Source organism: Toxorhynchites rutilus, chromosome 3, assembly GCF_029784135.1.
Source record: "Toxorhynchites rutilus septentrionalis strain SRP chromosome 3, ASM2978413v1, whole genome shotgun sequence".
In the NCBI taxonomy this organism is placed as follows: domain Eukaryota; kingdom Metazoa; phylum Arthropoda; class Insecta; order Diptera; family Culicidae; genus Toxorhynchites; species Toxorhynchites rutilus.
The window spans coordinates 263,275,198-263,292,102 of NC_073746.1; the positions used below are offsets into that span (position 1 = coordinate 263,275,198).

The 16,905-nt window shown below is 36.9% G+C and overlaps 1 pseudogene; it reads right to left on the reverse strand.

Moving 5' to 3' along the window:
- Nucleotides 1-16,575: 16,575 nt before the first annotated feature.
- LOC129780724 (U4 spliceosomal RNA) lies at nt 16,576-16,647 on the reverse strand (annotated as a pseudogene).
- Between the last annotated feature and the right edge of the window lie 258 nt (nt 16,648-16,905).

The window sequence follows — 16,905 nt, forward strand, 5'->3', positions numbered from 1 at the left end:
ATACCAAAAAAAAAGGATCGCCGGATTTTTTGATAAGAGCAGAACTCGAGGAAGGAATTGTCCGATTCAGGGCTTCCTTTATTCTATCATATTTTCTGTATAGAACATTTATTCCATGTAACGGAAAAACATGTTATTTGCAAGTGGTTGAAAAATCTTCAACGAGAATTATGTCTGAAAATAATCTAATATTATAATGATGAGTTTTGTTAGAAATGCTAGGAATTTTATAGTAAAAGGAAAATTCAACGGGGTCGAATAGAAGATCAATCAATAAACAGTTCTGCGATTGGACCCATGAACTTGTTCATAGTAAGAAAACGTGAATGTTTGAAGGTATTGATAACAAAAAACAAATTTTGGGCGAGTCGAAGTTTGCCGAGTCAACTAGTCGAGTCATATAAATAAAACGAATTTTCTCTCGGTAAACGTAATATAATTATGATTTACACTTATTTATTAAACGATTTAATCTAGGTTGACCCGTTTGTATTTTTGTGACTTTGTAACTTTGTAACTTTGTATGAAGCGCTGTACCACATTAATAGAAATTTAACCCCCATCCGGTTGACCGTTTGACCTGAAATATGGAACACATCTTTATCTCTGTTGTCATTATAAAACTGCGTATTCCATGATCTTGAAAATACAAGATGGCGGCCGGTACAAAATGGCGGATTATGTACATATTTTCTCAAAATCCCATCAATATGGGTTTTCCCAAAACCCCATCAATATGGGTATCAAATGAAAGGGCTTGACTGGTAGAATACAGTTATTTATGAAAAATGCAAATCCAGAATGGCCGCCACCACAAGATGGCCCCATATATATTTTTTTCACAACCCCATCAATATGGGTATCGCCATTTTTTGGTGGTGGCCATTTTGAATTAACATTTTTCATAAATAACTGTGTTCTTCTAATCAAGCCCTTTCATGATTAAAAGAACACAGTTATTTATGAAAAATGTGAATTCAAAATGGCCACCACCAAAAAATGGCGCAATTATTTCTTTTTTCAAAGCCCCATCAAATGAAAGTGCTCGACTGGTAGAACACAGTAGATCATGAAAAATCAAATTCCAAGATGACCGCAGTTCCCAAACAAACAATGACTATTTAATGGTTTCATTCAGCTTGCCCTGTTTGTATGTATGTTTGAGTGTTTATAGGATTGTTCCACATTAATTGAAATTTGACCCCGTTCCTGATCACTGATTGAACTGAAATTTGGAAATTTGCTACTTGTCTCATTATTTTCGAGCTTTTAGTACATTAAACCGTATAGCTTAGAAAAATGTTTTACTTATTTCATTTTCTAGTTCTTAGTAAATTGCCTGTATCATTAGTATACTTCTCTACAATAAAACTGTTCAACTTTTATTCAAAATTTTTATTTCTTATCTAACTTTCTTCTGAATAATTTGATGATGTACTGTATTCTATTCAGTTTTTGAGATAATCGAGTCTAAAATTCCGGATAATCGAGTCCGACCTGTATTAGTAAGATTGTTATATCTCTTCATTTTTTTTTCGAAAATTAATGCTTTATTCTGCAAAAATGGTTACAATTTAAATATTCAAAGTATTACCCATTGCTAATCACAACTTTTTTCAATCTTTCAGGCAATTCATGGATCCCTTTGCGGAAATAATCGGCCGGTTTGTCGGCTAACCAGGAACGATCCAATTTTTGACCAGGCCATGTTGCATCGATAGTAATCGGACGGAGCAATGTCTGAAGAATACGGCGGGTGGGCTAGAACCTCCCTTTTCAGTGTTTCCTAGTATGTTTTGACCGGTTTCGCAACATGCGACCGAGCATTGTCGTGCTGCAAAATAATGTTATCGCCTCTTTGCTCGTATTGTGGCCGTTTTTTCTTCAGTACACGATTCAAACGCATCAATTGTCGTCGGTAGAGGTCCCTCGTGATGGTTTTATTTGGTTTTAGCAGCTCATAGTACACCACACCCAGCTGGTCCCACTAAATAGACAACATAACCTTCTGTCCGTGATGTTGATGCATGACCTTGGTATCTATACGTTGCCCGACGTTTAGGATTGTCGTAATGGACCCACTTTACATCGCCAGTAACGATTCGATGCAAAAAACCCTTTCTTTTATGCCTTTGGAGCAGTTGTTCGCACGTTGAAAAACGGCGTTCGACGTCTCGTGGCTTCAACTCATACGGCACCCAATGTCCTATCTTTCCGATCATTCCCATGTTTTTCAACGATCGGATATGGTTTGCTGAGCTACTCCAAAGGGTATCTGTAAGTTCGTCTTGCGTTTGTGGCGAATCTTGATCGAGTAAAGCCTCCAATTCTTCAACTTCAAACTTTTTTGGCGGTCCGGAACGTTCTTCGTCTTGCAAGTCAAAATTACCACTTTTGAACCACACAAACCACATCTGACACATTCGCTCAGTTTTAGGGAAGTTTAAGGTGACCATGCTCCACCTTAAACTTCCACCGAAATGCGATGACCGCAGCTTTTTTCTTCATATTGAAGTAAAGAAGTAACACTCCCCGCAAAAACACTCTCGTTGGTACTAAATTCGACAGATTCGAAGTGGCAAAAAACTATGCTGTTTACGCTTCAATTTATTGACATATACTGAAAAAGACACACAATGAAAGTGGTTTTCCAACGAATGTCTGGAAATTCGATTCGCTGGAATAATAATCAAATTACGCCATATGTTGTAAAACCGAAGAAACTTACTGATACACTTAATATTCACACAACAAACTTTGATTAATTTTTCAACAATAACTATTTGTACTACAGTTAAGTATTATGCATTGAAAGTAGTTAAAATATGTCTCCGATAAAACGGTACACAGCTTTCAGAAATATTCGCAATATTTGTCAAGATATTACTAATAGTAACTTCCTCCGTTTTGACCCTATCTCACCCTCATGACCCATTCTCACCCCCATCGTCGGTATTCTATTGCCTTTAAAATTCAGATCAGGGTTTCTCAAAGTGCTCGATATCGACCCCCTGGGTTACTGTATAACAAGCTTACCCTTAGGTTGCAAGTTCATTTGCGTTCTGAAATTCGTAGGAGCTTGAATGATAATACACTCATCTACTGATTCAATTCAAGAGATTAAAATGTGTTTACATAGCTAAATAAAGTGAATTCCAATAAAGTTATTGAAAAATAATTTACAAAATGCTTGGTTATCTATGTGCATGGCGTGACAATTTTTTTAAAAATTATTTCAGAAAACTTGAGATGGGTCGTGACCAGGGAACATTTTTATTCAATTTATTATAGACCAACAGATTTTCTCTCCAGCTGGATGAGTCTACACTACCCAGCAATGAAGCTCTGTTGTTAGGGTATGTTCGATATATTAAAGATAAAATATGTGGCAAGAAATTATTTTTGATACATATATTGAGATTGATAGCAGAGGAGAATCGATCTTCCGTGTTCAGGTACTGGCCATTCACTTCGTGATACACAGACATTTAGTAGCAAAAAAATTGAGCCCTGGATCGCATCTGTCTTTATGTTATATGTTATGTTATAAGCAGTGTTTCCACATTTTAATCTGTACCAGAAGGGAAAAAATCTTTCTCATCTGTACTTTTTCTTCAAAAAATCTGTACCAAAAATCTGTATCATTGGAATTATTCACTGCAGAGAATAATCATGAAGTATGAACAAATACTCATTTAAAAAAAATGAAAAAATTATATTTACTTGCATACTTTATATCTAGATTTACTTACGACAATGTACATTAACATTTGCTCGCCTCGAATCACTCGTGTGTTCGATGATGATTATACATTTTTTAGATTGCGTACTGCGTTTCTAGATCATTCAATAACATTTTCGTGAGAAATTTCATACGCGGAAAAATCTGTACCAATCTGTACTTTTTGACGAAAATCTGTAATCTATACCGTACAGAATCTGTACCAAAAATAACGACAAAATCTGTACCGTTCCAGATAAATCTGTACGTGTGGCAACACTGGTTATAAGTGCTATCAAGAAACTTCGGAGCAATCCTTTCAGTATTTGCTCAGCTATATGAGTAAAACGACGAAATCTTTACTCGGTTACTTCTACACGCTTAAGTTCACTTATCACCACAAAGCTCTTGCTCAGCAAGATTTTCAGCTTTTTTTTCAGCTGCAGGGTGACGACTTAAACTTGAATGAAACAATATCAAGAATATCGGCCTTTCTGACAACACTTCAAAAACAAAATTTAAGCTGAAAAGAATATTCACAGTTTCCGCATTTGTCAAAATTATCACAAAAACTTCAAGATCATGTTATATCATATCATACACTGCGTTTCACAACTACAGAACCACTCAATTTTTTTGAGTTTCCAGAGATATGTAAGAAGTCGGTTGAATTGAAGTATATGGTGTAGGATATAATAACTATGTTCGTTCATAAGCTTGGCCATTTGAGCTTTATTGTTGTGTTCAGGAGCGAAACATTGAAAAACTGAAATTCCAGTGCTTCATAACAATAGAACCAGATGGAGAAACTCTCACTCCCATACAAAATTAACGTCAATTTCACATGAATTCTAATAAATTTCTAATTCGTAGGTCATCTTTAGCTCTCAATCAGATCAATTATTCCATTCGGGATGGTTTCGACCCAGCTGCGCCATGTTGTAGTGTGTATTTCGTTCTACGCACAGGACACTGCCCGTTTAAGCTCTTCAAATCACTCATACTGACAGTAAGCTGCATCTACTATTTGTACGATCACTCCTCATAAGTTCTTGAACTGGTAAACAAGTTAACCTGTCCAGAATTTGAAGCCCCTATTCATGAAAAAATGTTCTGACCTTCTGGATTTTATGAATTGATCCCAAATTACCCAATTATCAAATTGTTTTTGATGCAAAAACAGTAGTAAATGATTCTGAAGTATTTCGCTGTACTTCTGACTGTTCATTTGTGTTGATGGTAAGCTATCTGAACCAGGCATTATTGAGAAAATTCTCCCCAAACCTTGAAAATCTCATTTCCAAAACTGTGGGTCCAAAAACTAATGTGGAAGCTAACCCCATGAGTTTCACTATTCCAGGAGAGCTTCTCTGATACTGATACTTCTCAACTTGAATAGAATTTATTCATACAAGAAGGACTTAAGGAGCGTGTCATGTAATTTCTCAACTCGTAACTTTGCAGGCGGCAGTTTGATGGTTTGAGGGAAATATTTTTTCAAATAGGCCTGGTCCAGATAGCTTTTCATCAACACGAATGCACAGTCAGAAGTGCAACGAAGTATTTCAGAATCATTTACAACTGTTTTTGCATCAAAAACACCGTGATAATTGGGTTATTTGGCATCAATTCATAAAATCCAGAAGGTCAAGACATGGTTTCATGAATAGGGGCTTCAGATTCTGGACGGGTCAGCTTGTTTACCAGATCAAAACCCTATCAAGAACTTATAAGGAGTAATCGTACGAATGGTAGATGCAGCTTACCAGAAGTATGAGTGATTTGAAGACCTTAAACGAGCTGTGTCCTCTGCGTAGAACGAAATACACACTACAACATGGCGCAGCTGGGTCGAAACCATCCCGAATGGGATATTTGATCTGATTGTGTACTTAAGATGACCTACGAATTATAAATTTATTATAATTCATATGAAAATGACGTTAATTTTGTGTAGCAGTGAGAGTTTTTCCATCTGGTTCTATAGTAATGAAACACTGGAATTTCAGTTTTTCAATGTTTCGTGTTTTTGTATAAGTTCTGGTCACAACACAAAATTGAAACACAATATCCTGCGTTATGGGACATTGCTGAAATAGGTCTTCTCGTTTTTTCATCATCATACTTTGTTGAAAAAGTCTTCAGTGTGGTTACAAACAACCCGAAACCGAAGGAACCTTTTGAAAATCAACTAACGCGGAGGTTCCAGGCTTTAACTAACTATTGAACCGTATTTTGATAGCTACGGATTGAATGCGATTTGCGATTTGAATGTTTTTATAGTTTGTGAGTAATTTGTATTAATAATTATTAATTACACTTGATATTTACTAAATGTTATGTCTATTTTGTTGAATATGATGCGAAAATGTTTTTTTTCTGTATTATAGTGACTTTCAATACTTTTGGCTGGTTTGTCACATTACTTCCATTTGTTGCAATAATATCGGGAGTGAGAATGAAACTAGTGACCTTTTGCGTGAGAGGTACGGTTGTAACCACTGCGTTAGAGCACCTCCATGAGAAAATAATGTCAAATTTACTCATTTAACTAACTGCAATGTTTTTAAATTGATAATTATTCAGTAAGAACAGTAAAAAACAAAACTAAGGATTCTCAAAGAAATTTGGCTATAGGGGTCTGAGGTATGACTTCAGTCGGGAAAAGGGGTCGTTTGCCCAAAATAGTTTGAGAACCCCTGATTTAGATGATCGATTCGGATACCCCTTCCCCTCATTGCATATTCCTGCTTGCTCTCTTGGTAGAATTCCAATACTAAAATTGTAGAAAAAGTGCGTGTTTATTCAATAACGTACACTCCGGACAAAAAAGCGAGTCGTACCCCCGCCGAAAACCGCGGGATGGGATTGTTGAGGTAAACAGGCTCGACCGGAAAGAATGAACGAAACGAGGTATCAATTTCGAACGCTGCTGGAAACCTCCCGCGCGATCACGCAATTCAGCATAAATTTGTTATTATTTGGAGTTATTCCTACACACCTTTCAACGGTTCAGGGTTGTAGTTCCAAGTGGCAACCACAATGGAAAAGCGCACAAAAAGATCCAAATTCTTGACTTCATCCCGCTTCATTCCACCGCATTGCGGTCCAATTCCTGCATCGTTTTGGTAAGCGCATCCAAAGCTACCGACGGGTGTAATTTTCCCATCGTATCGGTTTAATCCGGCCGTCCACTCCGCAAGCACCTGAGTCTAGCGTGTACGAGGCGTGAATAATTCCCTCCCGAAAAGCAAAGCAGGAAAGAAACTCAACTCGAGGCAAACAAAAACTTGTTATTATTCATCGAGAAAGGGGGAGGAGGGGGCAAAATGCTGAGCTCTCCCGCTGGAGAGGCGCAGAAAAAAGTGTGTTTCATAATGACTTTATTTATCCCGCAGCAGTTTTTCTTCTCATCCCATTTCGGCGCTCGTGGGCTCATTGAGGAATGTCTTTCATCCATCACGGACCGCAACTACTCCCGGTGCTGACTGGTGAAAATGACGGCTCGAGATAACCGGACCACTCACATCATAACAAAAAAACTGCCCGCTCGGTTAGACGTTATAAATCGCTGATTATCTCGTTGTTTCTCGCGCCCCAGCGCCTAAGCGAGATTAAAAGACGATTACGTTCCGGTTGAGAGAATAGTTTCGGCTTTTTTTTACAAATTTTGGTTGCTTAATTACAGTGATAAGTCTTTCATTACAGTAGATTTCAATGCATGAACAGGATGAAGCCGACAGGCGCGGACCAGTCTTTTGTTTGTATATTATATTCGTTTGTTTTTTTTTAGAATTGTAAGAATTGAACGTGTTGAACAAAGCTGAACGGCGTTACACAGATCGCAAGTCGAGATCAGTGGTTTGTGGTTTTTTGATATGTTATTTACATTGTATGGAATGAGTACCTGTACCAATTCTTTCCTAGTTTCTTTCTGTAGTGCGTAGTTCAGATCCTATCAATAGGGTAGTTGTGAATTCAATAACTGAGCAGTTATGTCTCAAGGGGAGTTATGTCTTCTAAACATCGATCCCTGGTCTGAGCCTCTTTTTTGAGTCGCAAGGTTAATCTAGGATTACCGTTGGCTTAGTAATTATTTGATTGTATTGATTGAATGAAACAATTTTAAAATTCAATTAAACTCAATATTTTTACTTTGAAATACAGCGTATAAAAATCCCAACGGAGAATTGTCAAACGATCATCGTATTTTACATCTTTCTCTAAAGTTATAAAATCTCTCAAGGGTTCGTACTTCTCGAACGGCGAATTTGCGTGATTTGATGAACGTCAGATACTCAGTTTCAATTTAGCAATCGAAACGTGGCATTTGGGACTTGGGCGTGGACGTGGGATTTAGCGAGATGTTGAGATAAATGTTCTGCATAAAGTTTCTGAACATTATTTTTCCACACCCCCAACTAATGTTTTTTGTATAACTTATTCGATCAATAGATACTATTGGGTTATTGTAATAAAATACGCTTGAGGAAAGCGTAATGGAAATTTCACAGTTGCTAGGGCAAACTGGTTTTCGCTGCGCTACTCGAATGGTCTTATTCTTTTATATTTCTGTTTCAAGAACTGAGAAAATTATATTGGTACTAGCTGACCCGGCAAACTTCGTCCCGCCCAAAATTTGTTTTTTGTTATCAATACCTTCAAACATTCACGTTTTCTTACTATGAGCAAGTTCATGGGTCCAATCGCAGAAATATTCATTGATTGATCTTCTATTCGACCCCGTTGAATTCACCTTTTACTATAAAATTCCTAGTATTCCTAACAAAACTCATCATTATAATATCAGATTATTTTCAGACATAATTCTCGTTCAAGATTTCTCAACCACTTGCAAATAACATGTTTCTCCATTACATGGAATAAATGTTTTATACAGAAAATATGATAGAATAAAGACAGCCCTAAATCGGACAATTATTTCCTTGAGTTCTGCTCTTATCAACACATTCGGCGATACTTTTTTATTGGTATAGATAGATGAAGATATAGAAATACGTTTCATCACATTAAAATCCCTTTTCCGTTTCAGCGCAAACATCAAATGGGCTAACAGCACTTGTCACTATGTAATTGTAGAACATATGGGAATTTAATTTTCCGAAATTTCCCTTTTTCCTTTAGAGTTTTTCGAAAATTTTCAATTGTCATGTTTGGTTGGAACATTTTTAGTTGAAATATGTGTAATATTTTTATGGGACCCTCCTCCATTCCAGAGGAGGGAGGGGTGTCATACCATCATAGAACTATTTCTCATACCCAGAAACACTCACATCGCAAATTGTGCTTGATTAGTTCTCGAGTTATGCAGAAGTTTGTGTTCCATTTGTATGGCAGCCCACCTTAGAGAGGGGGAGGAGGAAACCTCTACATGCCAAATTTGGTTTTATTTGCTTGATTAATTCTCGAGTAATGTAGAAATTTGTGTTTAATTTGTATGGTAGTCCCCCCTTAGAGAGGGGGGAGCAAAACAAACAAAAATATGTTCAATTTGCATTTTTTTATTTTAATTTATTTCAATTATTTTTACAATTATTATTTATTATTTCGTATATTTTGTATTATATTATAAATTTTCAAGATGTTTCATTTGATTGTTAGTTTAATTCAATGTTTTATTAATTATGTATTTTAAACACACATGAGCTGAAGACATCCTGATTCCAATGTGATTTTTTGTAACATTTTTTATTCGTTTTGTGAACGTTATATACAATTATTATAATATTTATCACAGATTTACTTATAATTATAGTGGAATGGAAAATATACGATGGCACCCTTGATGGCATGTTCCGATTTGAGTGTTACTAATTCCATTCACCAACACAAGCATGGATCTAAGTTCGGGATTCAAATTTTTGTATTTAGATGACTTGTGTTTTCACATTTCGTATTAAGATTCCAGTTTCAAGATGTAGGTTGATTTTTTATATAGCTTTCAACGCGAGCACAATCGGAAGGCTATAATCCGGCCTTCCGATTGTGCTCGCGTTGAAATACGATGACATACGATGAAGTTTTGCATGGTTTAACTAATCATTTACATTTTATTTTTACCAACAACTAGTTATTTTTTTACAGCTTTTAATATGACAACTATCGGAATTCCGGAGCGTATTTATAACATTCCACGATTTAGAATCATATAATTTTACTAACCGATTCCCACAGTAGATACCATTAGATACCAGTTGATACTAAGTAGTAGTTTTGTACCCATGCCAGTAACACCAGCTGAGTGTGGCTTACATTCCCTACTAACACATCTCCTCAATTCCCGAGACATTTATGAGAGGTCGTAGAGTTCTCTGCATCTCTCCTAAGGAGGTATTATAGTGTAGAGACACGAATTTTGGACCTTTTTTCGAGCTCCGTAAAAATAACACGAAAACTATGTTTGCTATCCATTATATAATTGTTTGATCATCTATCTTTTAACACTAAAAAAATATATTCATAACTAGAATAGTTACAAGCTGATGAAGTGATGAGGCTCAAAAAAAGTTGTGCCATGGCGTACACGATTCCAGCCCTTCTGGTTATCTGAAACAGAAAAATCGAACAGGTTCCGAATCAGTAGAGATGCCGCTATCGCATGAAACTCGGACAAGTCAAAAACATCTTTTTTGACAAAATGGCGGCCGTTTGAAAAACAAAATGCGAGTTAAAACGTTTTTTCTTACGTTTCCCGATTTTTTAAAAATTGTCAAATTTAAAAATTATTATTTTTCAGTAGTCCATGCGATAGAGAGGTACATGCAGATTATATTGATAGAAATTCGACACGAATCGGTACAGTAGAACTTGAGATATCGTGTACGCCAGTTTAAAAAAAAATATTTGAAGTTTTTTGTTTGAAGTTCATTGTTATAGCCCTACCAGGTTAAATACCGCATCACTAAAATGGCTCTAACTCGGTAAATAATAGAATTTTAGATAAGTCGTTTCTAGGGTATATTCTTGAATGCCTACAGAAATATGAAGGTTTTTTTTTGCCAAAATTTCTAGACTAGAATACTGCTTTAAGTAAATGTCGAACTAACATTCCTTCCCTTTTCTTAGCACTTGCAGTTACGTGGCCAGGACAATTCTTAACTGTTGGAGAAATCACACCTTCATCTAAGAGATATTACTAATCACAAGCAACGGATGGAGGGTAGCTTTGAACTGAAAAGTTCAATTGTGCAGTATTTTGAAAAAAAAATCAGCAAATTATATATGAACTCAAATGAATCTGTAAGTATAGATTATTGATTCTAAAAAGTCTGAAAAATCTATAGAAATACAGATTAATCTGTAGTTATGCTTTCAATCTGCGATGACAAATGTACAGTGATCCTAAAATTTTATCAAAATGTCTAAATACACCCATTCCATGCTAAACCGATATAATAATTCTCAGATTCCCGTGAAAAGTTGTGGTTTTGTTCCTTATTGCAAAACATTAGACCCGTTTTTTTATTTTTTTTAAAGTCTTGTCCAGTTAGAATCCGTACGGAAGAAATCATTTATATCTCGGAGATAGAATGACATACAAAAAAGAGTGATCAACCAAAAGAAAGATATATTCTTGCACTTTTACAAAAAAATGTCCTTAAAATTATTTTTCTTCATTTCTGATGAAACTTCTCACTTTTCTGGTGATTCCTCCCATCAAACGTTGCACAGCGGCAGTGTCGACCTCTGTGGCCAGTTTTTTCCAGAATCTGGTCATCCCTGCAGCGTCCCGAGCCATTTTTCCGGTCTTCTTTAGCTTCCGCTTCATAATCGCCCAATATTTTTCAATTGGGCGGAATTGGGGGCAGTTTGGTGGGTTGAACTCCTTCTCGATAAAATCCACCCCGTTGTCGCGGTACCACTGGAGAACCTCCCGGCTATAGTGGCAACTCGCTAAGTCAGGCCAAAACTTAACGGGACCATTGTGTGCCTTTATGAAAGGCAACACACGCTCCTTCAGGCACTCTTCCTTGTACAATTTCGAATCCATGGTCTTTGTAGTGATGAAAACCGGCGTCTTCGCACCACAGGTGCATATACCCTGCCAGATCATCATCTTCTTGGCAAATTTGTCCATGAACATGAACTTGAATTTGGCGGGGACATCGCCTCGTGCCGTGGAAAGATAAAATTTTTGTCCCGGAAGTTGGCCGAAGTCCATTTTTACATAAGTTTCGTCATCCTGGAGCAGGCATCCATGGTACTTCGTTAGTACCTGATAATACAACTTACGAGCGCGAGTTTTCGTCACTAGACTCTGCTTCATCGTCCTATTTGGTTGCTTGATTGCTTTGTAGGAATGAAGTCCAGCTCGGTGAATGATTCGTCGAACGGTACTACGAGCGGCACCGTATTTCTGAGCGATATCATGTTCGGACAGTCCAGGGTTTGCTCTGACGGTTCTCAACACCTTCCAATTCAGCTGACGATCGTAGGTTCCGCTTCGACGCTTCTTTTGAACCGCCCGGTCCACGCTGTTCCGCTCGCGGAATCGTCTGAGCACATCACATACGGTAGTTTTAGCGATATCCAACTGTTTCGCGATCTTCGCACCCGACCACGTTGGATTGTCAACGTGGGTGTGCAAGATTAATTTTCTTCTTCTGTCTTCCATGTGGAATAACTCCGGACTTACGGCACGAAAAAATTTGAAACTTTTACCACCAGAAGAGGAAACATTTGTAAACAAACCGCTGTAAAAACTTTCTTGCAGCGGCCACTGACTGTGCCGCTGTAAAATGTGCAACGCGTACGGATTCTAACTGGACAAGACTTTAAAGAGGATGCATATTCCCATTTTCGGGTGGTCCAAAAATTTCCTTTTTTCCCCCTTTTTACCAAAAATGATTTTTTTTCAAAAATTCATAACTTTTGAACTACTGGGCAGATTTGGATGATCGATATATCAATTTAAAGTCAATGAAGCCTTCTTTGGAAAAATACCACACTTGCATTAAAATTGGGTTCAAGTAGCATAGATGTAGTCTAGTCGCATAGGAACATTGAACGAGAACTAAAAACATGTTAAATTTGAAAAATCATAACTCAAAAACGAAAAAAAACCTGTCTGCAGCTTTCAAGGAAAAATATGAAAAAAACTGGTGCCCTCAGTCCCGAAACCATGGAAACTATGAAAAACAATTACAATCAACAATAACGAAAACAAAATTCGATTTTCTCCAAGTGTATTATTTTTCCAAACGAAACTAACTTATTGGTAATTTGTAAATTTGTCGCTTTGGCTAAAAAGAATATTACAAATTATAAATTATAAATTTATAAATGAAACAAAAATATATTTATGAGAGTGCAAATTCGAAAGGTTTAGGTGCTTTTTCAAATGCTGTAACTTCGTGAAAAGTCTACGCATGAAGATTGGATGTACATGGTTTTAAATCTTTCAAGTTTTGGAATATTTTGGGACAAATTCTTATCTTAGTATGTGTAGATGAAGTAGACAAAAATATCGTGAATAAATAAAAAATCAATACCATTGTGTATTTTAGAAGATGTGGAATAACACAGTTACGAATCGTTCATACTGAGAATACGCATAGCATTTTGTACTTTTGATGCAATTGCGATGAAGTGCATCTCTAATTTATGCCAAACTTTGATCGATCGGCTAGGAAAAACGGCTAAATGTATCCATATGCATCGTTCACAGGGTTTTTGGCGATATCCTAGGCCCAAAATTACAACTTATTAAAATATTTGCAAGATTTGAGAAGATTTTGAAGTTTCTAAAACTGCCTTCCGATTTGCGGTGCGTTCCTTATTTATTGAACTGTTCATCATCAATTACGGAGGGGAAATTTTGCATTCAAACAAAAATGTCTCTGTATTAAAAGCTCCTACTGGAACATTATAAGAATCAAATGAAGGCTGGTTGATAAGGTTAATTGGATTTGATATTAGCCTAGTTGGCAAAAAAATGTGTTAGTCTACAAAATCTTCGAAATAACAGATAGATACCGATTTTTCCCGATAATTTTGTCCACTGCATTTACACACACCAAGATAAATTTGTTCGTAAAATATTCCAAAACTTGAAAGTTAAGCTCCAAATACATTCAAGTACATCCCATCGTTATACGTTGATTTTTCACGAAGTTTGAACATTGGAAAAATCACTCAAAACTTCGACTTCGCACTCTGTTCCTCTATTTTTTTCTGTCGAGTGTATAATACCATTATTAAGTGATGCTCAACAAAAAATATATTGATTTATCCCAATATTGGTTTATTTATAATCACGAGTTCATGAAATGGAAGTTGTACTCTAATGTCGCGTCTGACACCCATGTTAAATCCGAAAACATAAACATTGGAAATTTTAAAAAATATTGTTTTATAATCTTGCACTTGTATTTCCAATACGTTTAGAAACAAAACTATCTACGAAGCAGACTGACACTGGAAGAAAACTTGCTCTTTGATAGACCTTATGCACCTTTTTTCTACCATAGGCTTAAAGATTATTGAGACCCTATTGTAGATCTAGACCCTAGTGTAGATCGCTCCCATTTATAAGACTCCGAAATGAGAATGGGGTTGTGAGAATTTGGTTCACCAGTTAACGACTATTTTCATTCTGTAAATCCGGGAATAAAACAAGATAGAAAACTAAACGGAAATACGAGAATGAACTCTGAGAACTATCGTTCAATGCGTACAACAATATGATAATTTCATTCCAAGAATAATATTGAGCTCAAACCATGCCCTTCTATATTCAGCACAACAACAAAAACTCCTGAAAAAGCATACCTTCCAATAAAATCCCATATAGTTATGCGTGTAGCCAACATATGCCTGTAGGTATTTACCAGCAAATGAAAACAAAACAAACCGTCCCACTATTGGCCTAAATTCAATCATCGGCAGCTCGCTGGTATGTTACGGAAAACGTTGGTCAAAATTGAGCCATTCCATTCACCTAGTCAATCAATACACACCTCCAATGCTATCATGTACAATTGGAATGCCAAGAATATCGTTCCCAATGAAGCCCCCGGGTGCGATGGCGTAAGCCCTGTTTCCACAAAATTCCAAATAGCTTCCGGCCGGCTCGACTGTTTACCGGTTTCCGACCGCTCGGTGTTCATTGCGGGAGCAGGCATCGATATCATTCTAATCAAAAAGGCTCTACGGAATGGAATTCACAATTTCGGCATCGGTCGATTCGGTGAAGCGACTTCAATCGGATCGCCATTTAATGATTGCACTGCACAGCTGAACAATGCAAAACCCAGGAACACAAACAATTTCCAATTAGACGGCAGGGATCAGAACGCAAAGGAGTGCACGGTATTTTCATTCGTCAGAATTTCGAACTGCGGGACTACAGATGTTGGAATGCATTCTCTATATAGGCGAATAGTTGGGCTGTGCGTGGATGGAATTAGAACCAATGTCGGTGATTGGTTGACCACTTTGCATGTTTTAGTCTCGTTATTTTAATCCTTGCATATTTGAATTAATAAGCAAATATTGATTATTGATCGATATTTTTGACGTAGGACTACGTCTTTCATTTCTATACCGGGGTGTAAAATCAAAGTTTCGAAAACGAAAGCGTTACGCCGGAGACCGAGATTTTGAGCGTTAATAGCTCCTAAACAACTGAACGAAATGGTATGATAAACACTTCATTCGAAAGATAAAATGTCTACGCGTTATATACTTGTTACTTTTTGATCCAAAAACTTGTTTCAATAGTCTTAAAATTGCTTTCAAAACAGGCTATTGAAATCACCAATCGGTATATAAGCGAGCGGCGCTCGGAAATCCACTCAGTTCTAATTGAACAGCGATTGGAGCATGTTGTCGCTGTTGCGGTGAAGCTCTTTATTTATCATGAAAGCGCGGATGAACGGTGTCACCAAGAGCCTGTTTATGCACCCTAGGCCAGAAGGGAATCTATCAGGAGGAGAGTGATGCCACAAACGGTTCCCTGGGAAGACATCGCTACACACACATACACGCGCGGCTATTAACAGGTGGTTATCGAGTTGGCATTAACCACTGGTGGGCTTCCAGTATCGAGGAAAATGTGGAAATAACTAATCGTTACTGAAAATAATCTGCCAGTTCCTCTGGGAATTTTCAAAATATATTCATGTGAAAGAGTTTGATTGAATGTTTTCTATCCATGTAACACTGTGACCAAATATGTTTCAATCAAGTGCTATTAACAGGTGGTTATCGAGTTGGCATTAACCACTGGTGGGCTTCCAGTATCGAGGAAAATGTGGAAATAACTAATCGTTACTGAAAATAATCTGCCAGTTCCTCTGGGAATTTTCAAAATATATTCATGTGAAAGAGTTTAATTGAATGTTTTCTATCCATGTAACACTGTGACCAAATATGTTTCAATCAAGTGCTATTAACAGGTGGTTATCGAGTTGGCATTAACCACTGGTGGGCTTCCAGTATCGAGGAAAATGTGGAAATATCTAATCGTTACTGAAAATAATCTGCCAGTTCCTTTGGGAATTTTCAAAATATATTCATGAGAAAGAGTTTAATTGAATGTTTTCGATCCATGTAACACTGTGACCAAATACATTTGGTTTTGTGGTTTTTCAATCAATCGCAATCAACAGGATAGCTTCTGAAGATTATTCTTCCCCATCAGTAGGATATTTCCGTATCCAATATTGGATGCATAAAACCTTGTGCCTCCAACGTAACGCTCTCGTTTTCGAAGTTCTCCAAATATTCATTCATTCAGAATGAATTCAGATTCAACTTCATACAAATGATCTCTATATCAACGAGAGTCCTACGTCACCCTTGCGGTTATACCATAGATATAACCCACTTCCTGTTTTTTTAACTAGCAATAATCGCACCTCGGTAAAACCTCATTGGTTACGATATCGCCACTGCACAAAGCTCGATAATTAATCGTTTGTTTGAGAATTTATGAGCTGGTCCTGGTCCTGTCCCAAACCATATTGTGTGGAACCACTTCTTTATTAATACACCATTTCAAGCTCAAACTATAACGCTTTAAAGTTGGTGAACCTAGGGGGTTTCTCAACTAAACGAGAAATCATCGGTATATTTAGCGGCGTTGAAATGATTCAATTCAATGTAATGCACTTTTAACATTCAATTTTTTTTTTCTTTATTAAAGAGATTTTCAGCCGAAG